The 24586-nt window shown below is 47.6% G+C and overlaps 1 protein-coding gene across 1 annotated transcript in view; it reads left to right on the top strand.

The window, feature by feature from the left end:
- Positions 1 to 5056: 5056 nt before the first annotated feature.
- LOC144804947 (uncharacterized) overlaps positions 5057 to 24586 on the top strand; it is a 42948-nt gene continuing 23418 nt past the window's right edge. Inside the window, exons 1-2 of the mRNA XM_078671934.1 lie at positions 5057 to 5183; positions 7746 to 7863. The gene's annotated coding sequence lies outside the window, so the exon portion shown is untranslated. The remainder of the gene's footprint in view (positions 5184 to 7745; positions 7864 to 24586) is intronic.

The following is a 24586-nucleotide window of genomic DNA, read 5'->3' as shown; positions in this document are numbered from 1 at the left end:
CCCGCGGCCCCACCCCCGCTCCCTCCAGCATCACGATCCCCTCCCCACTGAAGGCACGCCAAAGGTAAGCTCGTCTACGCCCGTCCGCGCCTGGACCGCGCCCAGCGCCAGACCCCCTGGCCCACCCAGAGACCATCCCACCCGCCGAACTTACGACGCCGCAACCCTCACTGCACTCAACACCGGACGCCTTATCGACTGTCACAGAGCCGCCCCAGGAAGTACCCATGGACCCTTCACTTGCCATTCCTGCACGTTCTGCTGCATCAGGACCCAAGCTGCAATCACTAACACCAAACTGAACTCCAACAACAACCACCTGAAGTGCATCCTGCTCAACACCCGCTCGGTCCACAGACATGCCATTGAACTATGAAACCTACTCGACACCACAGCGCCGGACGTCGCCTTTCTCACGGAAACCTGGATGAACGCCTCATCAGCACCCGACATCGCCATAGCCATCCCGGACGGATACAAGATCATCCGAAGAGACCGCATCAACAAAACAGGAGGAGGCATCGCCATTATCCACAAGAACACCATCCGCATCTCGACCAACTCCGACGACACCCCCATAGCCACCGAACACCTCCACTTCCAAATCCAAACCGACCCCAAGACAACACTCTCATATACAGACCCCCAGGACCCCACACACAATTCAGCGAAGACTTCGCTGACTTCGTCAGCCCACACGCCCTCCCCTCCGAGGACTACATTCTCCTTGGGGACCTCAACTTCCACCTGGAAAATAACAATGACAACAACACCATCACCCTGCTGGACAACCTCGCCAATCTTGGACTCAGACAACTGGTGAACACCCCCACCCACTACGCCGGTCACACGCTTGACCCAATCTTCTCCTCCAGCAAGCACATCACCTTTAATTATATCATAGGACTCCACTGGACAGACCACAGCTCCGTCCACTTTAGCTTCAGAAAGACTACGACCCACCACCACCCGCAAGAAATTCCCCACCAAAACTGGAACAAAACTACCACGACCAGCTCACCACATCTCTGAACCAAAAACCCCTTGCCACATCAACGGACCCAAATCAAGCAGCCATCAATCTCGCAAAGTGGATCACCCACTGCGCTGATGAACTAGCACCCTTGAAAAACCATCCCAACAAGACAGGAAGCAAAAAAGCCTCCTGGTTCAATGACGACCTCAAGAACTCCAAAAAGAACTGCCGCACCCTAGAGAAAACCTGGCGAAGAAACCCCACCACAGACAACATGACCGCCCTCAAGAACGCCACCCGCAAACACCACCAGCTAATCCGCACCACCAAGAAATCAGCGTTCAAGGATCAACTAGACAACAACGCTCATAACAGCAAGGAACTCTTTAGCATTGTCAAAGAGCTCACCAATCCCAACGCCGGCAACAACGACATCACTCCCTCTCAAGACCTCTGCGACTCTCTAGCCTCGTTCTTCCACAGCAAGATAGCAGACATACACAACAGCTTCTGCGACCAGTCCACTCCCCCCACCACCGAACCGAAGCCCCCCACCAACACCCTCCACGCCTGGACCCTGATCAGCAGTGAAGACACCATCCGCATGATGAACTCCATCCACTCCGGATCTCCAACCGACCCATGTCCCCATTACATCTTCAACAAGGCCGACTCCGTCATCGCACCCCAACTTCGGGACATCATCAACTGCTCATTTGACACCGCTACCTTCCCGGAAAGCTGGAAACATGCCAAACTCAGCGCCCTCCTGAAGAAACCTACAGCAGACCCCACCGAACTTAAAAACTACCGCCCCATCTCACTCCTCCCGTTCCCCGTCAAGGTCTTAGAGAAGACCGTTAACAGTCAGCTCGCCGCCTTCTTCGAATCAAACAATTCCCTCGACCCCTCACAATCCGGGTTCCGAGCCAACCACAGCACCGAGACCGCCCTCATTGCAGCCACAGACGACATCCGGACCCTGCTCGACAACGGAGAAACAGCGGCCCTCATACTCCTGGACCTCTCTGCAACGTTCGACACGGTCTGCCACCGCACCTTTGTACAACGCCTCAGTGACGTCTGGATACAGGATAAGGCATTAGCTTGGATCATCTCGTTCCTCGCTGGAAGAACCCAGCGAGTTTGCCTCCTCCCTTTCAGATCAGAGGCCACCGAAGTCATATGCGGCGTTCCACAAGGATCATCGCTCAGCCCCACCCTCTTCAACATCTACATGTGCCCCCTCGCATCCATCGCACGCCAACACAACCTCAAAATCATCTAATACGCAGACGACACCCAGCTGATCCTCTCCCTCACCAAAGACCCAACCACCGCCAAAACCAATCTACACGAAGGGATGAAAGACGTAGCCGCATTGATGAAGAATAGCCGCCTAAAACTGAACTCTGACAAGACGGAAGTCCTCATCCTAGGCACATCTCCCTCTGCCAGGGACGACTCATGGTGGCCCCCGGCACTAGGCAATGCACCAAAACCAACTGACCATGCTCGCAACTTGGGATTCATCCTAGACTCCTCCCTCTCGATGACCAGACAAATTAACGCCGTCTCCTCATCATGCTTCAACATCCTTTGCATGCTCCGAAAGATCTTCCGATGGATCCCCACCGAAACAAGGAAGACAGTCAACCAAGCACTCATCACCAGTCGTTTGGACTACGGAAATACCCTTTACGCCGGAACCACAGCCAAATTGCAGAAAAGACTTCAACGTATTCAGAACACCTCCGCTTGACTCATCCTAGACATACCCCGCCACAACCATATATCCGGTCACCTGAGAGACCTGCACTGGCTCCCAGTCAACAAAAGAATCACGTTCCGTCTCCTCACCCACGCACACAAGGCACTACACGACCTAGGTCCCAGATATCTCAACACTCGCCTGACCTTCTACACCCCCACCCGCCATCTTCGATCGTCCAACCAAGCCCTCGCCACGATTCCACGCATCCGGAAAGCCACCATGGGAGGAAGATCCTTCTCCTACCTGGCGGCCAAGACCTGGAACTCCCTCCCCACCCACCTCCGTCTCACACAGAACCACCTCTCCTTCAGAAAGCAACTCAAAACCTGGCTGTTCGATCAGTAGTGAACTCATCTTCCTTAAGCGCCTTGAGACCCTCCGGTGAGTAGCGCGCTATACAAATGTTTGACTTGACTTGACTTGAAAATGGCCGCCACTCACGACCTCCCCAACAACAAATAAAGTTTGCTGACTCCCAATGCCCCCAATTTGACTAAGCGGAGCACAGACACCCATGAGAGCACAATGGGGAACCCCTTGGAAAAAACTAATCGCTCTGGCCATCGCCCCGTCAGCAAGTCTGTACGCACGAAGAGCATTCTGACTTCAAAATGGCCAGGGGCACTCCTATTAGACGCATCGGAGAGTCGGATGGCCATAATTACAGACCCCGGTACGGGAAACACTTGGGGCACTGAATTTGTGGACCACAGACTCTCATGGATTTCTTTAATTTCCCTTCTGTCCTGCCCGCCATTTTGCTGCTGTTCTCGGCCGTCTTTCCTTTCCATTCCTTCGTCTTTTAACCTTTTCCCTCGTTTCCCCCTCGATGTTCCTCAAATGTTTCTTCCCTTTTCTGCCTTGCCTTCTCTCCTTACCCTGATTCCCTCCCACCCTCCCTTGGTGTTGTGACCACATGCCCCCCTACGACCCCACTTAAGGGACCTCTGCCTAAGAAATTCTACTATGTGTGTATACATATATATATATAGGGATAACTCTAATCACTAGTATATGCAGTAGACTGTTGTGCTCTCTTCCATTTCTATGTGACTCTTAGAGTATATCCATTCGTATCCCTTCCCTCTGTATATAGAGATAACTCTATTCACTAGTACATGCTGTAGACCTTTATACTATCTACCATTCTTATGTGACTCTTAGAGTATATCCACTTGTATCTCCTCCTTGTGTGACTTTACATCTTGTACATTTGCAATTTTTTCCGTGTGTAACCTTTTTGTAACGCATGTAATCCTAAGTCCTTATGTTTTTCAACTGGTGCTTATGTAAAGCGCTCTGACACCTTCGGGTAAAGTTTGCGCTATAGAAAATCGCATAAATAAATAAATAAATAAATATGTTAGTGACCTTTCATTTCAGTTGTTTCCCATTATTTTCAAAATTTGTTTAGAGGTTCTCATTGTTCAAAATATAGAAATTTCTGATATTTATTTCTTCCAATGCACTTCATTCGATGACTTCTCGTGCCCCGGTACAGGGGGCAGTGTCTGTCCTCAGCGCATGCTCAGCTGGTGATATAGGGCCCGAGACCGCTGTCTGTCCTCCGCGCATGCTCAGCTGTTGATATAAGGCCCGAGTGTGCCATCTGTTCCCCGCGCATGCGCAGTGGTTCACCCAACAGACCCTCAGTAACCCTCCATCGGGTGCTGCGCAGTGGGATCGTAGTGTCAATACTCTGCGCATGCGCAGTTGTTAATCAAAAGACAATCTTCAACTCGCAGTGCTGTCTGTCCTCAGCGCATGCTCAGGTGGTGATATAGGGCCCGAGAGCTCTGTCTGTCCTCCGCGCATGCTCAGCTGTTGATATAAGGCCCGAGTGTCCCGTCTGTCCCCCGCGCATGCGCAGTGGTTCACCCAACAGACCCTCAGTAACCCTCCATCGGGTGCTGCGCAGTGGGATCGTAGTGTCAATACTCTGCGCAGTTGTTAATCAAAAGACAATCTTCAACCCGCACTCGCAGTGCTGTCTGTCCTCAGCGCATGCTCAGGTGGTTCATCCAAAAGACCCTCAGTAACCCTCGCTCGGGGGCTGCGCAGTGGGAACGAAATAGAAGAACACCGCGCATGCGCAGTTGTTAATCACTAGCAATCGCCAGCTGTGATCAGTCCTCCGCGCATGCGCAGTTGTTAATCATTATGCAATCGCTGTCTATCCTCAGCGCATGCGCAGTTGTTAAGCATATGCAATCTTCACCAGTGTCAGTCTTGAGCGCATGCGCAGTTAATGCAAAGCCTCTACCCCGCGCTGATAGGTTGTTTGGCACAGGCGCCATTGACAGCTCCCTGGGTGTCCAGGTGGGTCTGGGACAAGGTGTCTCAGTTTTTAGTTCCTCAGGGGGCCCCATGGCGGGTGTTTGAAGAGTGGATACAGTTAAACGGAATTTCAAAGCACCTGGCTTCTTGTTCCAGGTATAGTTGAGTGCATTCGGTCTTCTCATTTTTTCTGCTCAATGTAACAAAATGTTTACAATAGGAACTGATTCTAGTCTTATTTCTTACAGCTCGATCTTTCCACAAAGCAAATGGTGCAAGCACATTAGTTGTGAAGTGTTCACAGCTCTGGGGCCTATTTCCTTTAGGTGCTTAACTCTACAAGATGCTTACACTGCATAGTTATCAACATTATTTCGATTATAATGGGAGAACTGAGAAAAGTAGTACATTCTACCTGGTCTTTTCTCACTGGTGCATTGCCCCAACCCAGAGAAAGATGTGTGTTCACGCCCTTGGATTTGTAAGCGCTGGACATGTGTATTGACCTGCCATTTGCACATTTGAGTCTAAATGACCAACCTGTGGCCTGCTGAGTTATGTGCCACCCTCTTTGTTTTATCAAAAATATATGTATTGCTTTAGCACGAAAATGCAAAAGGTGCACATGGAAAAGAGTTTGTTTTAAAAAGGTCGATATTGCTCATGGTAAATTGAAACTAGCATTTGCAATGCAATAGGTCTCGTATTTACCAGAGTTTCGTAAATGCGACACCTATTGCATTGCAAATGCCTGTTTGTAAAAACGCCCATGCAGCGCATTAACTTTAATGTTGGCCGGGCCCCTTTTCTTAGACGAGCCGTGTCTAAAGAAAGGGGTGAGTCGCCATTAAAGTGAAAGAGCAGTATGGGGCGCTTTTACAAAACAACAATTTACAATGCACTAGGTCTCGCATTTACACGAGTTTGAGCTATTAACATTACAAATAACAATGCCTTTTATTTTTGATTCGTTTTTAAAACATAAATAAAAGGCATTGTCATTTACAATACCAATAGCTTAAACTCGTGTAATTGCGAGACCTATTGCATTACAAATGCTTGTACATAGATTGGTAAACAGAAACAGGCTGTCTTTTACTCAATGCAAACATGGAATGGGAAACAGATGTATTGATACAAAAACAGTCAGACACATCAACACAGCTCCCATTTAACGTCACAGCGACACCTGCCAATATTTGGAATAGCGGTATTTCATTTATTTCTTTTACCAATCAAGTGGCATAACGTATGCAAAATAAAGCTGCATCTACTGTAGATAAATGAAGTAAGCCATCCCTTTCCTCGGGGCAGGAAAACAATGCAGCAGAAGAGAAGTGCGCACATGCTGCTGCTGTTAACCTGCTGCTTGCGTGTGTCTCCGCTCCAGATACAAGCTTCCTAGGACCGGTTTCTGGCATTTCAGCCGTCTTCAGCCAGGCTTGCTCGAATCCAGTGGCAAAGTGAGCAAGGGACTCACGCCCGAGCATACCCTGCCAACTTATGGCGAACAAAGCGGTACAAAAGGGGGTGGTGATGGACCGCTTTGTTCAGCTGAAATGCCAGAAACTGGTCCTAGGAAGCTTGTTTCCGGTCCAGGAAAGGCATGGCTTGGCAGTTCGGGCTGGACTGTTCCCATGAGGCACAGGGTCAGACTGATTTGCATATGGCCATGTCTGAACTGGGGTGGCAGAGTGGGCTAAAGAACAGTGATGGATTAAATCCAGATCTGTTGACTGGGTGTGAGTGTTTGATTGGTTCAGATGCTCCGTCTATCACCACCCCCTTTTGTACCCATTTGAAACCCGGCCTTTTTTGCCTTTATTACGCCACTCCCTTCATGGTGACACCACTCTTTCCGCATGTGCTTCCAGGGCGAGCAATATTCCTCGCCCCGGCCAGCACATGCGCAGGAGGTCTCTGACCTGCTGTGCCCTCGTCATCGTCCATCCCTTGACGAAAAAAAACAAAACAGTCAGAGTCAGACTGACTGAATTTAATTTGTCACACACGGGGCAGTGAGCAGTTCATTGATTTGACGCTGCTGCATTGCGTGTGTGTGGTACGTGTCTCTCTTGTCTTCCTCCCCGTCCCGACTCCCGAGGCTAGTGGGGCAATGCCCCATTCGCCCCTATGTACCAATCGCCACTGCTTATACCCACGTGCAATTCATCCTCTCCAAAGCCAAGCCTCAAGAATTCCTGGGTGTGAAGGGTGGCTGATCCTGATTGGGTGCTTGATAGTTTTCCAGAAACTCATGTTCTTGATTGTTCATGTTTGTCAGTAGTTAATTAAACATGCCCAGGGGTTTTATCTCTTCAGTTGACAGAAGCTACAATAAAAGTTTCTTTGTCATTGCAAAAAAATATGAATGGCGAACGAGCCTCTGTCTGTCAAAGAATTGAAGGGCTGGGGAACTGTCAGTCATCTCACTGCTAAGCAGAGCCATGTCATGCTTCATCTCCGTCAGGCCTCTGATTTTAACCAACATCACTTAGAACACTGGGACTTTAGAGCCCATCCTTTTAATGAGAAAAACAAAACTACTAGTCCCATAAGCAATAGTGGTGGAAGGTGTCACGAATGACCTGGGACAACTTCCGATTCAGCACATCCAGTTCTATTTTTTAAGTATTTGACACAATATTGAATGTATAACCTTTGTTTTTTATGGTCATGAGTCACCAGGATACTAAAAACGTGTCTTTTATTTTCAAGGTCAATTAAGTAATGGTCACCAGCTTGGAAGCTCTGTTAATTCTTCAGTATTTGTCATTGATCTCCATGTGTGGCTGGTTTGGGTCTGCCCCTGCATCGTTCCCGATAACTTGCACAGGTAAGGACCTTGTAGCAGCAACATGATAACCCCATACTCGTCGGTAAGAAGTGCGCTCCGAGGCAGGTATCCGATCATTTTTGTGAAACAAGCAAGCACCAATATCTGCTATGTACATTTGTTAAAATAAAACACAATCAAGTCAATTCAAAATATACTTTATTCGGCATAAACGAATACCATAAAAGTACAGTGTTAAAAAACAATATCTCATACATTATAAAAACCATACTAAAAACCTGTTTAACATCAATACATAAAATATAAATGATTCGGCACGGGGATCATCTTATAGAAATGACAAGGAGGTACCCGGTTAAAAATGTTTCATCCATAGTATAGTGCAAATCAGAGCAAATATTGAACACACAGGACCATTATTCCTCCCCTCTACTGGTTCTGAGTTTCATCGCTAATCTTAGAAAATGTACTACACTGAAAAGTTTTTAAAGGTTCGACTGACAATTTCAGAAACAGTAGGGCCACCTTAGTTTGTTTGAACTTGGCCTTCCTTAAAATACCTTTTAAAAATAGTCGCCATGGGTAAGCGTAAAATGGGCATAGTAGGACCAAATGGAGCGTATCCTGTGGAGACCGTTGGTCGCAGCCACAGGAGCCCTTACTCTCCAAATGCGTTGTATAGCCTGCTGGAACCGCCAAAGTATGGTGTAACAAATCTAGCTTGAAACGGGTCATGAGAAATCTGTCTTGAGGATTGTAAATAAGACACAAATAAGGTTCCACGCCCAGGCACGACTTTGTTAACTGATGAGTTCTTACTGATGGCTTAGTCAGCTCTTTTGCTTCCCTATTTGACTTGGCTCTGTTTAAAAATTCTGACTTAATACGGCCCTTATCCTTAGATAGCAATTTGGTCGGGTGGGTAAAATATTCAACACAACCCATGGCTAACAGGTTTTCATTGATGTGTCTACTCCAAGGAATATTGTAACCCCGTGCCTGTGCAATGCAGTCTGATATTATTTGTTGACTTAACGCCGCCTTTGGGTTTGTCCATACCTTAATCCAGCATGCAAGGGGGTTCCATTGCAGCCTATCGCACAGATGGGTTATACCCAGTTCCTCATGAACCACGTAGGAGGAAATGCTTTGTGGGACTTTCAGTACCCATTTCAAATATTTGTTTTCTTCTTTTTGTAACTTAAGCGGGTCTATAAAGCCCCAGACCTCACTCCCATATAAAACTTTGGCACAGCTTACAGAACTGTAGAGGTTCAGGATTTGTTCCGGAGACCATCGGCCTAGACTCTTTGCAAAATTCATAGTTGCCCTTGTTGAGTTAATTCGTTTATTGCATTTCTCCTCCACAAGGGCTTTAAAACTAAGGCGACTGTCGAACATGATCCCCAGATATGAAAATGACTTGACCTTTTCCAGTCCCTGTGTGCCTATTGTATACTTAGTTTTGCTGGATGGTCTTTCCCTACCTCCATAACACATGATTTGGTGAGGTTCGGTGACAAATCTAAGCTATCCATAAAATGGACAAAGCCATCCATGTGGCGCTGCAGTCCACGCGCAGTGCGGGCCAAGAGTACTGCGTCATCTGCATACAGTAACACCGGTATCCCTCTCCTACCCATCTGCGGTCAGTCCACCCCTAGAGCTCCCAGCGCCTGGGTCAAACCATTTATATATATATGTAAAGAGGAAGGGGGCAAAATACATCCCTGCCTCACTCCCCTTGAGCATGGGAAGTGGTCTGTGACTTTTCCCTCCTTATCATATCTGACCTGGGCAGAAGTATTCTGATGCAGTGTCCGTAATATATTTACCAGACCAGGGTCAACTCCCAAGGCCCCCAATAGTCCCCACAATTTCTTCAGATTTACTCGATCAAATGCCGCGGTGAGGTCCATGAAAGCCATGTACACCGTCCCCTCACTGGCTACGGTGTACTTGGCTGCCAGGAGATATAAATTAAGGCATTGATCTGTGGTGGAGCGCACCCTACCTAAACCCATACTGGGTATCCGTAATGATCTTGTGTTCCTCCGCCCAATCAATCAATCGGTTAAGAATGGCCCTACCTAGCACTTTCACGGTAACATCAATTAATGAAATAGGCCTATAGCATTGAGGGCTAATTCTGTCCCCATTTTTAAATATGGGGACTATTGTGGCCGTAGACCAGGATATTGGCATCATTGTTTGCACTGTGGTATTTATTACTCTGGTGAGTATGAGCACCCAGAGTTCTTTCTGGCTTAAGAGGAGATCTGGTGGAATCCCATCAGGTACTGGCGCCTTATTACGGGTTAGCCCCTCAATCCCCGCCTTTATTTCTCCCAAGGAAAAGGTAATCTGGGGTGGGTTCACACTTTCCAGTTCTCAATGCTACAATGGTTATACAGGCCCTTGGAATGCTCAAGCCAGGTTTCTAGGAGGATGTTGCAGGCCAGCTTGGGTTTATTTGAATCCTGAAAGCACGGTTCATTAACAACTCTCCAAAAAGCAGTCGCGTCCTTTGTCTCGGCCGCTTCTCTCAAGTTTTCCCATGCCTGGTTCTGCAATACGGTTCTGCGGCATCTTAGTGTTTTATTGTACCTAACCCTGCAGCTTGATACCTTCCCTCTGTCCCTAGGTACGCATTTCAGAGCCGATTTCAGATCCCTCAAGGTGAGGATGCAGTCATGATCGAACCACCTTGGTGCACTGTGTTCCTTGTTGATCTTCCTACCCCTAAGTAAGCCATCTATTTGTTTGGCAGCTCCCTCAAATGCCTTGATCAGGTCTGCCCCCTCAACCTCCAAGTCCAAACACTTCCAAACGTTGGACTCGACCTGTGTCAGTAAGATTCTGTAAAATGACTCACTGTCCGTGTTGACCCGCCTTAGTCTCCTACCTTGGTCAGTGGCTTTAATCAAACCTCCGGCCCCCCTACGTTGTGATAGAAGTACCGCATTTGAATCTCTGATGCACAGGAGAAGCGGGTTATGGTCGCTGAAAATGCTAACCTCTATCTCAAACTTTGTAACCTGACACTTTAACATGGGTGTAACGAAAATAAAATCAATTATAGTGCCCTTCGCCCTGCCTTTGAAAGTAGGGGTGACCGTGCTATTGCCCTCCCCACCAATCAAATCCATGGTATATGTTAGGGCATGCCTGCCCAGGATCTTATTCAGCGTTCCTCCTTCCCTTGTGTGATTCAGGTGCCACCCCTCTACAGTCGGGCAAGCCGACCAGTTCCCCTCATTCATTCTTAGGAAGGGGCATGGGTGACAATTGAACTCCCCTGCTAATACTAACTGGGAGCACAGTGCCCCTCGCTCCGCCAGCCGAGCCCCTAATTCATTTAGGCTTTGGAGAGTTTGTCCTGTAGTAATGGCATTATAGAAATTTACAACAGTTAAATTAAAACCCATATTACGATATGTGAGTCCCAGTGTGCAGTCCGAGGCCCATCTAAGTTCACTCCACCTTCCTGAGAGTCTGAGATCGACATAAATAGTCAGACCCCCCTTAGCCCTCCCCGGCGCCAGGATATGATCTTAATCTCTCCCACTATTGACTGCCTGCCGTGACAGTTGTAGGGTTAGTGGGCATTACAGGAACTTCACCCAAATTCCCTGCATCTTTCTCCACATTTCCCCCACCGGGCTCTATAACTCTCACATTGACATTGGAATCATCTGACTGTGTGCTCCCTGGACCTTCATTGTCTCCTATTATGGGTGACCCCTCCCCCCTCGTGCTATTCTCGTCTTACAACCCCCCCACCAGTCAATCTATTTCATTTAGGGATGAAGCACAGTGGAGAGGTGCAAATCAGTTAATGAGTGAAACTAGCTGGTCCCCCCGTCTGATACAATCCTATGCAACCCAGTCACCACGGAGGACACCAACCGCCTGATGAACTCCATCCACTCAGGATCGCCAACCGACCCTTGTCCCCACCACATTTTCAACAAAGCAGACTCCATCATCGCTCCCCACCTTCGAGACGTCATCAACTGCTCCTTCAACTCCGCAACCTTCCCAGAAAGCTGGAAGCACGCCGAACTCAGCGCCCTCTTGAAGAAACCCACAGCAGACCCCACCGAACTTAAAAACTACCGCCCTATCTCCCTCCTCCCTTTCCCTGCCAAAGTCATTGAGAAAGCTGTCAACAGTCAACTAGCCGCCTTCCTCGAATCCAACAAATCACTCGACCCATCCCAATCCGGATTCCGAGCCAAACACAGCACCGAGACCGCCCTCATCGCAGCTACAGACGACAACCGAAAACTACTGGACAATGGAGAAACAGTTGCCCTCATCCTTCTTGACCTCTCCGCGGCTTTCGACACAGTCTGTCATAACATCCTTATACATCGTCTCAGCAACATTGGAATACAAGGAAAAGCACTGGACTGGATCATCTCGTTCCTCGTCTGAAGAACGCAAAGAGTCCGCCTCCCCCCTTTCAGATCAGAGGCCACCGAAGTCATCTGCGGCGTACCACAAGGTTCTTCACTCAGTCCCACACTCTTCAACGTCTACATGAGTCCCCTCGCATCCATCGCTCGACAACACAACCTCAACATCATCTCCTACGCAGACGACACCCAGCTGATCCTCTCCCTCACCAAAGACCCAAACACAGCCAAAACCAATCTACACGAAGGGATGAAAGAAGTGGCCGAATGGATGAGGAACAGCCGCCCAAAACTCAACTCGGATAAAACAGAAGTCCTCATATTAGGATCATCTCCCTCAGCCTGGGATAACTCATGGTGGCCTCCGGCCCTAGGAAGCGCCCCCACACCTACGGACCACGCACGTAATCTGGGCTTCATCCTAGACTCCCCCCTATCATTGACCAAACAAGTCAACGCCGTCTCTTCCTCATGCTTCAACATCCTACGTATGCTCAAAAAAGTCTTCCGTTGGATCCCCACCGAAACTAGAAAGACGGTTACCCACGCACTGGTCACAAGCCGACTAGATTACGGAAACACCCTGTATGCCGGAACCACAGCCAAACTACAGAAAAAACTCCAACGTATCCAAAACGCCTCAGCCAGACTCATTCTAGATGTCCCCCGCAGAGCTCACATCTCTAATCACCTGAAAGACCTCCACTGGCTTCCCGTCAACAAGAGAATAACGTTCCGTCTCATCCCCCACGCACACAAAGCCCTATACAATCTAGGACCCAAATGCCTTAACACGCGTCTTTCGTTTTACACCCCCACCCGCAAACTTCGATCATCCAATCAAGCCCTCGCCGCAATACCACGCATCCACAGGTCCACCATGGGGGGAAGATGCTTCTCTTACCTAGCGGCCAAAACCTGGAACTCCCTCCCCACCCACCTCCGCCTTACTCAAAACCACCTCTCTTTCAGAAAACAACTCAAAACCTGGATTTTTGATAAGTAATTTCCCACCTTTCCAAGCGCCTTGAGACCCTATGGGTGAGTAGTGCGCTATATAAATGCCAAACTTGAAACTTGACTTGACTCTATTCCTCCTATGGTCACCTTGCATATTCCTATGGGCCATATCCCTATAGAAAAAAGCCAAGGGGAGCAGTCTAATACTGGACCCTCCATCGCCTTGGTATTGACCCCTGGATTGACTATGGAGGAGCTCATTGACTAACTCTGGATATCTGAAATTCAAAATCACACAATCACCCGCAAAGCTCTTTCTGTTACTTCCGATCCAAGCCACCCTCCTTGCCATCAGAATATGTCTGTGTTGTGTGATATTGAAACCCGTGTTTTTGACTAGCCAATGTGCTGTCTTGTTAATTAGAGTGCGCAGGGATTCCTCCCTCTCATCCCCGTTAGTAGGAACCCCTACAAGGACCACTGTGTAGGGGCTTGAGGCTGGGGGGAGATCCAATGTCAGTAAACCCCTAGTGCTCTGCACAGCGTTCGCTATTGTTAACTCCTCATCACTAACTATTGCCCTTCTTCCCTCCGAGCCCCTCTGGGCTGTGTCAGGACAAACCGTATTAGGTGGCCCCATTCTGTTTATGCTTAGGGTAGTCCAGTTCGTTTTACCCGCCAAGGCACCCTTGGTGGTGCCCTCACTGTCTTTGCCCACCTGCCCGTCTTCGCGGTGCCCCCCTCCTTGACCCTCATAACTAGTTGTGGGCTTTGAGTATGATGAGGCTTCTGCCCCCCCCCCCCCGGTCCCCTAATTCTAGCTGGCACACTTTTCCCCTGATCGCATAGCCGAGATAGTTTTTCCTCAATAACCTTAATTCTCTCGAGCACCGGTCCCAAATTGGTGGAAAAAAGGAGCTCTAAGTTTGACCTTAATAGATCTTCCATTCCTTGTCCGCTCCCCATCTTCCCACAGTTTGAACATTGCGTGCTATAAATGGGTCCCACGGCAGTGTTCACTCTGCTGGTATTTACGGCACCCTTCTGTTTTGATTTTGGCTTTGAAACAATCGGCCCCTCTTCCCCCGATCGTGTGCCCCGGGTCCTTGCGTCAGCTAGAGGTGATACCAACTGAGTAGTAGATGCGTCTTTTATTGCACCTTTTGATCTTGTGATCACTTCTCCGCCCCCCTTACTATGGTTCCTATACCTGAGTTGGCCCTAGAGGCTACCAACTCTGATGGCCCTTGTTCTGGCCTGTCAATCACTGGAGTGGACGCGCTGGAATTCTTCTCCACCTCTTCAATACTAATGTGAGACCGGTCAGGGTCAGAATCCATTATAAGTGGGTCATCAGGGTACATAAGTGAGCCACTCTCCTGTGTCATATGGGGAACATGTACCATAGCACTAGTGATGCTACCACTATCTTGCTTTGATTGACCTTGGAGGATACTTTTACTTGGTGTTTTAGACCTTGCTATGGGGCCCATTGATGATCGCTTATGTTCTAGAAGTGTATCTAGCGACAATCTTTTTTCTGTGAGCTGAATTTCGTGGACTAACAGTGATTCTGCTCTTTAAAGAAATGCATCAAGGGTCCCCTTAACCCCGCCCCCTACCCCAGGAATCACCTTCCGCTTACTCATACTGAGTGGTGTTCGATACTCCCACCGGTTACAGCGCAGATGTGCTATAGAACTATGGTCAGGTCCTACGTTACATACAGTACGAAAGGCACTAAAAATGAAATAGAGTCCACAAAGCACAAGGCGCTGCCTCCCTAACTGCTAAAACTGATGTAATCAGCTATTACGTCCACTCATTCACTGGAGGACGTGTCCACTATGTGTATCCTCCCGTATTGATTATTTTTTTTTATCTCCCAGGGGTTAGAGTTTTCGTGACAACATTTTTTTTTTAATGCATTCTCAGATCACGCAATGCTCACATTGGAAATCCATCTGGGGGAAGGATTGAGACTCCCAAAACGGTGGGCTTTCAATAAGCAGTACTTAAATGATGAAGACTGGGTAAAGTCCATGGAGTTAGAGATTAGACAATTTTTGAATCAGAACACTATGTCTGCTGCACCAAATATAGTTTGGGATTCACTTAAAGCATTTGTGCGGGGACTATTAATAGGCAAAGATGCAGCCATTTCCAAGAAAGCTAGGCTGGAAAAGTTACAGCATGAAGAGAAGATCCATGCCCTAAACGAGATATTTTTGAAAGATCCTACTGTTTCTAATAAAAAAGTTCTTGATCAGGCCAAACGTGAGCTCTGCTCTGCCTATAACATCCAAAGTGAGATCTTTTTTCAACGCTTTCAACGGAAGGTTTATGAGGAAAGTAATTTCACTGGTAGGCTATTGGCATGGCAGGCCAAAGAGCAGGCCGCAGCAAATCAAATTAAAGCATTAAAATGCCGACTGACAGCAGCTCCCACAGAAGACCCAGGGATAATAGGGGACATTATGATGGCCCACTACGACTCTATCTATGGTAAATCACAAAGGGTTGATGGCCAACTGCTTGCTAAATTCCTTCAAGAAAATCCATCCTCAACCCTGTCTGAAATAGATAATCAATCTATGGCGAGCCCTTTCTCTTTGTCAGAACTGGAGGAAGTCGTAAAAAGTTTGGCGAATGGCAAGGCCTGTGGTCCAGATGGACTACTCGCAGAATTTTTTAAGGTCTTTTTTGGAGCACTTTCAGATTTTTTTCAATTCCTGATTAATTCTTTATTAGAAGGAGGGCCAGTTCCGTAATCTTTTAGGCAGGGGAACATTGTAAGTTTCCCAAAGAAAGGTTAGGATAAGATGGATCCTAGCTCTTATCGTCCGATCACGCTGCTGAACTCGGACTACAAAATCGGTACAAAACTTTTATCTTGTAGGTTCAATACATTTGCAGCACAGTTGATCCACCCTGACCAGAACGGGTTTCTAGCTGGTAGACAATTGTCTACTAACACTCACTTTCTCGCAGACGCCCTGAATTACTTTGAGGGTCAGAAGATTCCGTCTCTCATCTTATTATTAGATGCAGAAAAGGCCTTTGACCTTGTGGTCTGGGAGACATTATTTTTAATTTTACACTCTTTTAATATCCCAAGGTCATTGATACTTTTAATTCAGACCCTATATGAGAACACGATGGCCAATATAATCATCAATTCGGAAGTGGTAGGATCTATTAAAATTAAGCGAGGCACGAGGCAAGGTTGCCCTTTATCACCGGTGCTATTCGCGTTCTTTATTGAACCCTTAGCAACAGCTATTCGTAACTGTGTCGATATTTGTCCTCCAATTACAGCAATGCCCAAAATAAAGCTGTTTGCTGATGACATCATGCTCTTAATTAAGCCCACAGTTGAGGTGCAATCCAAGGTCTTCAAGTTGTTTGATGACTTTGAAGCTTTAGGGGGATACCGCATTAATAAGGGCAAGACGGAAGTTATTCAGTGTGGGAGTGACGCTATAAATCTACACCCTGATATCCGGGGCTCTGTTAACTCGAATCCAAAGAGATATTTGGGAATATTTTTCTCAAATCTAATTGATGAGCTATATAAATTAAACTTTGATCCCCTAATAAAGAAAGTTAAAGGGCTGTTCTCCCGATGGAATTTACTTCCTTTGTCTATTATGGGACGAGTGGCTCTGATTAAGATGTCTGTTTTACCGCTATTTAATTTTTTGTTTGCCTCAATTCCGTGCACTTTATCAAATTCCTTCTTTTCTCAGGTTGAGTCAATGTTTACAGCCTTTATATGGGCAAACAAAGTCCCACGCCTTGCACTTAGCACTTTATATGAAGACTTGGATCAGGGTGGTTTAGCACTTACCAATCTTAAAAGCTACTGTGATGCGTATTTTGCACAATATTTATCTAGGTTTAAGCCCGCACCACAAACACATTGTTTTACCAACTTTTTTATCAATCTTATGTGTCAGGACACCCAAACTCATTCTCCCCTGTTAATGTTCAGATCTCCAAAGCTGGTCCGCTACAGGAGCTTGCAGTGGCTTTTTAAAAGAAGGCAGGCATTCTTTAAAAATTATTCCATACCTGCAATCAACTCTGCTTCCTTGTTAGAAGAAATTCTCCCCTTCATAGGTGTTAGACAACCTAGATATCTGGCTGTAAAATGGGCGGAAGCAGGGCTTGTTAAAATCTCTGACTTTATACAGGATGGTAACTGGGTGTCTATGGCAGATATGCGCCAATCATTGATCAATGATTTTATCTTAATGAATTCCTATGACACTTTATTTAAATATCTTGCCGAAACTAGCGCTATTTCCTTTTTGGCTCAGAATCGGTTGGTGGAGAATCTTTTAGTTAAGGTATCAGACAAGAAGCCTGGTGCCTGGAAGAAATATTTGACCTCGGTAAGGGGGGGTGAATGTTGAATCTAAAGTTTTAAGGAAATGGTCAGAACAGGAAAACTGTGAAATCTCCCCCTATTTTTGGACCACTATTAACAGGTTGAATTTCAGCTCCTTAAGAGGGGCAAATTGGCGCAGGATGCTATTTTTTAGTAAATGGCTGCTGTATCAAACCCCAGCAGCCCTGGCCAAAATGTACCCCAATCAGTCTTCCCAATGTTTCCGATGTTTGAACTTTCCTGCTGCCAATTGGTCACATATTATGCTCCGCTGTCCAAAGATTAATGTTTACTGGGTAGAGGTATTTGTGTATCTCGAAAAAGAATGCAATTTACAGTTGGAAGTAAATGACAGGTTAATTGACAGGTTAATTCTTTTTGGCTTTGACCCGGATATCCATTTTGCAGATTCAGTGACTAGATTTCTGTACATAGCTATGGCGATTGCAAGATCACAGGTCTTTCAAAATTGGCGCTCTGACTTAATTCCGTCAGCCTTGGAATGGGGGCATAAGATGAGAAGGGTAAAGAAAAGTGAATATACCTTTGCAGCAAGAAATGGGGGACTTATTAGATTTAATAAAACATGGGGTTTGAGATTTGATTAAAACAGAGGGTGAGGATGTAGTGGCCAGTTTGTTTGGTGGCGGGTGGGAATGAGATTTAAGACCTCATTAATTGTCTATTTATCTATTTATCTATTTATTGTGTGAATGTTTACAGGGGGCTTTTTCTACTGGATTTTTGTACTTTTATACCTGATCAACTCTCTTTTATGAAATATATAACAAGTTTGTGACCTGGGATAGCTACTTATGGTGATTCTTTTGGTTCAAATAGATTTGTTTTAGCTGTTCGGCTTTTTGCTATGATATAATGCTGGTTTATGCAAATGTTTATGTTGACAAACCTTGGCTTCAATAAAAAAAAAAATGTTAAAAGTGTATCCGGCGGTTCACTTACTGCCACTCTGGGTCTAGCGTCCGTCCCTATGGGAGGTGTCCTGTTTTCAGACTCAAGTGGGGTGGCCCTGCTCGGCCTCCTCTGGCCTTTGACGGACAAGGATGGGCCTGCCCTTGGCCCGGGCTTAGCCCGGGCGAGCCCGCGCTCGTCCTGCGCCGCGGGAGCCCCAACGCTAATTTATCCTCGTTGGCCCGATGGGAATGTCGCGAGAGCGCACTGCCTCCTGGGAACTGGAGTCCCGGCAGTCCCGCGCTCCGCGATGTAGATGGGGCAAAGTCCGTCAAAGAAAGGCAGCCACAAACAACAAGCAGGTCCCTGGGCAGCACAGAGCAGCAAAGGGCAGGCGGAAATGGCCGGTAGATCAGAAGGGCAATCAAATCACAGTATACTGTTCCAGAGGTTCAGTCCCAGAGACATTATCTGTAACTGAACCCAGACACCCTTGGAAGCATGTGCTTTTAAGACAAGTTGCGTTCACTCACTTGAAGGTGACATGCTTCATCATTGTGCTATACTCCTCACCAGGCCGGCGCTACAATGCCTGTCGAGCACCACAAGAGGACACTTTATCGCAGATCTTTTATTAAGTACTCGGGATGAGCATAGTAGTACAGAGGATGTTGTGTCATAAGATTTGAGATTGGTGAAAGTCTGAATATAAGATCAACTATCGCCCAGTTGCCGCAATATAGTTAATGTGATCATCCTGGTCCATGTTGAGATTAAAAACAGTGGCAGAGAAATTGAAGCACTAATGGCCCCTATCACTGTTTGAAAGTGTCGATCACCTATGGACCTGCTGGTAAGCTGGGGTCTATACTTTAGGTCAACTTTGTTCATGCCCTGTGTAGTCATGGAGCATTCTGTTGGCATTTCATCAGGACCAAATATGGGAGAATGGGTAAATGTGACCTAATCTTCTCCACAGCGTGAGGAGCTATGTAACTCAAAGCCCTGCACCGTGCATAGGTGATAAGGTGCCTAGTACCATCTTACTACCACAGGTGAGCGCTGTCTAACAGAGTGCACTACATATGGTAACCCTCCTAAAATTCAGGACATTTTGACTTATCCAATAGTGCCGCATCAGAGGACAACTGGTTTGAAAAGCACATGCTTCCTAGAGTGCCTGCGTTCAGTTAGAGATAATGTCTGTGGGACTGAACCTCCAGAACAGTATACTATGAGTTGATTTATATGAATAATGTGTATACTGGACTGTCATTTTCCTCATCATCTCTTGTGATATGTAAAATAAAACACAGCACACCGGGAGGCCAGCAAATCTATCATATATTTAATGCAAAAAAATATTATTTTTTTTCTTTTTTTTAAAGTTTTCAAAAATCTTTATTGAGGAACAAAATCATGGCAGACACAATACACCGAGCAATTCCGCAGCTCACATCAGCAAGATACAATTCAAGTCAGTCATTTAGTAACAGGCAGATTACATTGAATACATTTAATGCAAAAATAGCAAAAGGCCAAGCAAACTAACAAGTGACAATTGTCTTTGCAATGGACGAGAGCATCCACCCTAAAGCATTTTGAGTATATAATGCTAATGCTACACAATGTATTTTTACACACTTTTATCCTAATACAAGTCAATGAAACATGAACACGTGATAGAAACAGTTACTGAAACGACACTAATGAGTAGGAGGCAGGATCTTCTCTCGAGAGGAATGTGAGGAGTCTGTGAGGTGCAGATAAAAGATACACAGACAAGCTGCAGAACTCACTGTTTGTGGAATAACACTTCTGTTTGTCAATATTCAATTTACTACAAGATGCAGGAAAGTGTGCAGATGGACATCACTAAATAAAATGGTTCTGGGCCCTAATAGAATCCAGTAGAAGAGGAGTTGAAGGGTAGTAGAGAGGTAGAGGGGTAGTAGAGGAGTAATAGAGGGGTAGAAGAAAGGGAAGAGGTGTAGAGGGTTGGATGAGGGATAGAGGGGTAGTAGAGGGATAGAGCGGGTGTAGAAGGGTAGAAGAGGTGTAGAAGAGGGATAGAGGTATAGAAGAGGGGTAGAAGAGAGGTAGAGGGGCAGAAGAGCGGTAGTGTAGAGGTAGAGGGGTAGAACAGAGGTATAGGCATAGAAGAGAGGTAGAGGGGTAGAAGAGAGGTAGAGTAGAGGTGGAGGGGCAGAAGAGAGGTAGTGTGGTAGAAGAGAGGTAGTGGGGTAGAAGAGAAGTAGAGGGGTAAAAGAGAAGTAGAGGGGTAAAAGAGTGGTAGGGGTAGAGGAGGGGCAGAGGAGTGGTAGAGGGGTAGAAGAGGGATGGTAGAGAGGTAGAAGGGTAGTAGAGATGTTGAGGGATAGAAGATAACTAGAGGGATAGAAGAAAGGTAGAGGGGTAGAAGAGAGGTAGAGGGATAGAAGAGAGGTAGAGTGGTAGAAGAGAGGTAGAATAGAGGTAGATTGGTAGAAGAGGTAGAGGGGTAGAAAAGAGGTAGAGGGGCACTAGAGGGATAGTAGGTTACAGGGGTAGTAGGTTTGAGGGGTAGTAGAGGGGTAGAGGTATAGAGGTGTAGGGGGTAGAAGAGGAGTAGAGAGGTAGAAAAGAGGTAAGGGGGTAGATGAGAGGTAGAGGCGTAGAAGAGAGGTAGAGGGGTAGAAGAGAGGTAGAGGGGTAGAAGAGAGGTAGTGTGGTAGAAGAGAGGTAGTGGGGTAGAAGAGGGGTAGAAGAGAAGTAGAGGGGTAAAAGAGAAGTAGAGGGGTAGTAGAGGGGTTGAAAAGGGGTACAGGGGTAGAAGGTGGTACAGGGGTAGAAAAGGGGTAGAGCGGTAGAAGAGAGGTAGTAGAGCAGTAGGCGAGCAGTGGTAGAGGGGTAATATAGGGTTTGAGATATAGTAGAGGGGTATAAGAGGGGTTGAGGGATAGAAGAGGGGTAGTAGAGGGTAGAGGGATAGAAGAGAGGTAGAGGGGTATCAAAGGGGTAGTAGATGGTTGTAGAGCAGTAGTAGAGGGGTTGCAGGGTAGTAGAGGGGTAGTAGGGGGTAGTAGAGGGGTAGACGAGGGGTAGTAGTGGGGTAGAGGGGTAGTAGAGTGGTAGAGGAGGGGTAGAGGGGTAGAAAAGGAGAAGAGGGGTAGTAGAGCGGTAGAGTGGTAGGAGAGCGGTGGTAGACGGGTAGTAGAGGGGTTGAGGTATAGTAGAGGGGTATAAGAGGGGTAGGAGAGGGGTAGAGGGGTAGAAGAGAGGTAGAGGGGTAGAAGAGGGGTAGAGGGTTAGAAGAGTGATAGAGTAGAGGTAGAGGGGTTGAAGAGAGGTAGAGGGGTAGAAGAGAGGTAGAGGGGTAGAAGAGAGGTAGAGTAGAGGTTGAGGGGTAGAAGAGAGGTAGTGTAGAGGTAGAAGAGAGGTAGTAGAGGTGTAGAGGAGGGGTAGAAGAGTAGAAAGAGGGTAGAGGGTTATTAGAGGGTTAGAGGGGTAGAAGAGGGATAGAGGGGTAGAAGAGGGGTAGAGCTGTAGAAGGGGGTCGAAGGGGGTAAAGGGTAGTAGAGGGGTAGAAAAGGGTAGCGGTGTAGAGGGGTATAAGAGGTATAGAGGGGTAGAAGGGTAGAAGAGAGGTCGAGGGATAGAAGAGAGGTAGAGTAGAGGTCGAGGGGTAATAGAGGGGTAGTAGGTTAGAGGGGTAGTAGGGTAGAGGGGTAGTAGAGGGGTACAAGTGGTGTAGAGGGGTAGAAGAGGGATATTAGAGGGGTAGAGGGGTAGTAGAGCTGTAGAGGGGTAGCAGAGGGTTAGAGGGGTAGAAGAGGGTTAGAGTGGTATAAGAGAGGTAGAGTAGAGGTATAAGGGTAGAAGAGAGGTTGAGGAGTAGAGGAGAGGTAGAGGGCTTGAAGAGAGGTAGAGCGATAGAAGAGTAGAAGATAGGTAGAGGGGTAGAGGGATAGAAGAGAGGTAGAGGGATAGAAGAGAGGTAGAGGGGTAGAAGAGAGGTAGAGTAGAGGTAGAGGGGTAGAAGAGAGGTAGAGGGATAGAGGAGAGGTAGCGGGATAGAAGAGAGGTAGAGGAATGAAGAGAGGTAGAGGAATGAAGAGAGGTAGAGCGGTAAAAGAGAAGTAGAGGGGTAGAAGAGAGGTAGAGGGGTAGAGTAGAGGTAGAGAGGTAGAGTAGAGGTAGAGAGGTAGGGATACATAGGCAAATGAAAAGGAAGCTACCAACTTCAGAAATGTGAACGAGAGCTCTCGTAAATGTAAAATGTAAATTGATACTTGTATAGCGCACTACTCACCCGTAAGGGTCTCAAGGCGCTTGTACAAATACCGCTGTGGAACCCATCCTGGCTTTCCCTGTGAGGTGTCCACTCCTGGGCACCCCCAAGGTGGAGGCCAGGCATCCTTAGCGTTGTGGGGGCCGTTGTGGAGATTAATCAAGCTATTGCCCAGAGTTGCAGAGTGGGACTCCATGATTGGAATAGGCACCAAGGCGAGAAATATCAGGTCCGTGGAATTTTTGAGCCCAAGACCCGCCGAGGGAGCGAATTGAACCCTGGTCCCGGGCCAGACCTCTGCATCAGGGTCTGCCGCTCTAACCATTGAGCCACACTTCTCCACTTCTCGTATTTTGAAAGCTGATGACCCATGAGGAGAGAGGAAAGCCAGATAGCTCCTCTGCTCGTGAGCGCGCGCCCGAGCGCGTAACCGCAAGCTCTAGGCCACAGTGGTAGAATTTTCTGAAGCCCACTTACTTAAAGTCTCGCCAGTGCAGGGCATGCGCTGGCTCAGGTGAGACCTAAAAAGGTCGCTTTCTGACCAAAGCACTACCTTTTTGCCAAATTTGGGGTAATTCCGTTCAGTAGTTTCGGCTGTAGCGTTGCACAAATTTTCCTATGGGAAATTGATTTTTTTACTCTTATTTTTTGATTTTCTCAAAAACTACTGAAAGGATTTACACCATTTTAAAAAAGGTCGCGTTCTGAACCAAGCTCTACCTTTTTTTTCCACATTTCGGGTAATTCCGTTCAGCAGTTCGGGCTGTAGCTTGTCGCAAAATTTCCTATGGAAATTAACATGGAGAAAACGCTTTAGCTTACGCTTTTCCGCCTCTATTGCTAATTCCATTTATAGTTCGGAAGCTCAGACAAATGTCCCTCACTGATCTTAATAGCTCCCACATGTTCTCGTCAACCTTGGTACTCTCATCCTTAGAACTCTCAGTGGTTCCACATCAAAAGCTACATATCACATCTTGTCTCCTCACTCCGAGCCATGGAGAAATCAGACATCCAATTCCCAGAGAACTCAACCTAGCGATTTGGCTCCTGAAGTCATAGAGTTTGGTTATTTACAACTACAATGTTGGACCCGGCCTCGTGGCGTGGTCCTACCCCTCCCGCATGGCGGGCCCCGGACAACATCGGGTCCCCCTCCAAGCCCAGGTCGGCCCTAGCGGCCTTCTGCACGACCTACGAACCATCCGATCCGCCACCAGGCGGCCCACGACCACTGACGCGGCACACTCGGGCCGCCCCAGCATTGCCGGTCCGATGCCCACTCCGGACCCTCATTCCAGGCCCGACGCCATCTTGGGCCCATCACGTCACAGACACGTGGTCCCGGCCCAGCCGCGGCCACGACCCCAGCGAGCCCGCCATCGAGGCACCAAGATCCCTCCAGGTGGTAGAGTGGCCACTCAACCAAAGACAAGGAGAGGGGAGTTTCGATGGCTCTCCAACCGTCCCCGGATGCCTGGTTTCGATCGGCCTCCGGCCTCCCTGGGCGCTGGCTCCACCCCCTGCTGGGTGTCTGGACACCATCATCCCGGCCCCTCTGACCCCCAGGCGAGAGGGTCCGGACATCAAAGGTCTCCAGACCTATATCTGGGGCAGCCCCGGAGTAGGACGGCAGTTGTATCCCGGAGTCGAGAAGCCCTGCTGACGCTGTCGCGGCTGACCCTGAGAAGAACTCATCTTTGCTGTCCTGCCTGGAACCTGCTGGCGCTGCCGCGGTCCACCTTCGCCGTAACCACCCTGGAACCTGCTGGCGCTGCCGCGGTCCACCTTCGCTGAATCCATCTT

Source organism: Lissotriton helveticus, chromosome 1_2 (assembly GCF_964261635.1).
Source record: "Lissotriton helveticus chromosome 1_2, aLisHel1.1, whole genome shotgun sequence".
In the NCBI taxonomy this organism is placed as follows: Eukaryota; Metazoa; Chordata; class Amphibia; order Caudata; family Salamandridae; genus Lissotriton; species Lissotriton helveticus.
This window is presented reverse-complemented; position numbering and strand designations above follow the sequence as displayed.